Below are 1761 nucleotides of genomic sequence, written 5' to 3'. Positions count from 1 at the left end.
CGTGAATTTCACGGATCACGAAGCTAGTTTTAGATGATTTATGGAACTTTATTGCTCATTTTTATAATTTATTGAATAATAATGACATTTTAATGAATAAAATAGTTATTTAATAACTAAAAATAGTTATATGTTGTTTCTGGCCACAAAATTTTAATATGATCTCATATGCATCTTTTACTTATTGTATGTAAAATTTGAGGTTAATGTGATTAATTTTGCACGATTTATGATTTTAATGGTTAAAATGGAATAAATCGAGATTATATAAGCTAAAAATAGCTTAAACGAAATTTATGGCATCAAATTTTTTCCCAAAGCTGCACACATATTTATAACATCATATGTGAAATGAAAAAATTAATTTTGTTGATTTTGTGTGTTTATTGATTTTTAATGTGATAAAATTGATAAAAGGCAACTTTGTTAGTCATAAAATTAAATTCGAAATTTTTGGTTGGATTTATGTTTTTCCAGGATCTAGAAATTATTATAGTATGTTCAAAATTTTGATTTTGAATTTTTCATAATTTTTGTGATTAATTTGGAATTAAGTTGTAAAAATTATGATTTATGCTATTTATTCATGAAATAAATAAAAAATGCTTTGTAAGCAATTTTTATTGAATTTTTGGGATCTTGGTCATATTCCAAAATATACAAAAATTTGATTTCGAATTTTTCAAAATTGTTATGATTTATTGAGAATTATTTCTTAATTGTTAAGATTAATGAGATTATAATGAGCAATAATGTAAAACCAAGTTAGATTATTGTCAAATCTTAGTGTAAACTAATATTTGAGTCCTAAGACAGTTAGGGTAATTAACTTGGGCTTAAATTTGATTTAAGTATTATTTTGTGATTTTAATAAGTTAAAAGTCACACATTTCCGTAAAACCAAAGCGATATACGACATAATCTAGTAAGGCGATTTTGCACATTCATTTTTGCATGTTGAATGCATATATAATGCTGCATATTTTTATAGATGTATATATGTCATTTAAATTTATGTAATTTTGAATCATGTAATTTGTCTTAGTATGGCCTTAGTTTTTAATTGGTATTACCCGTAATGTAAAGGAATATCGATTCGGTTGTAATTTTATTGTGATCTCGCATCACCGTTTTGTAATTTAATAGATTTAAATTTTTATTACAAATGTATAATAGGAATAGCTATGTATTTTATTATTATTTTTGTAATTCCGGAGTTTCCTAAAGACGGAGCCATTCGGAAAGGAGTTCCGATCAAGACGATGTTTCCTTGGGAGGCGTGTCACATGAAGTTCAAGGGACCAAAGGAGTTGGTTTCCGAATATGTAATAGATTATTAGATTTTCTATTTTAGGAAAGGTCATACTAGGAAATTGCTTTTTTTTTTTTTTTACATGTTCTATTTTTATATGTTTGCATGCATGCCAAATCACTATAACATCTCATGCATATCTTTTATATCGAGTCATCGACCTTGTCAATTATAATTATCGATAGATCACTAATTTAGTAAACTTAAAAGAGATAGATAATAAATTGACAAGACCTTCACATTTCTAAAAATTGAGACTTAGCCTTACCAAATAGTAGGAACTCATGAATCCCAATTTTATTAGGGGTACAATACGATATTGAAATATTATACTAGGGTGCTTTCTTTTAACGTTGGGTAAGTGGGGTAATAAAATGTTATTACATTTCGAAATTTGGTTGATCTCAACGAAAGTATTAGAGGGACCGTTGTCTCAATAGGTTCGGGCT

This window comes from Silene latifolia, chromosome X (assembly GCF_048544455.1).
Source record: "Silene latifolia isolate original U9 population chromosome X, ASM4854445v1, whole genome shotgun sequence".
Classification (NCBI taxonomy): domain Eukaryota; kingdom Viridiplantae; phylum Streptophyta; class Magnoliopsida; order Caryophyllales; family Caryophyllaceae; genus Silene; species Silene latifolia.
The sequence above is the reverse complement of the archived record's forward strand: the minus strand, read 5'-3'. Positions refer to the sequence as shown.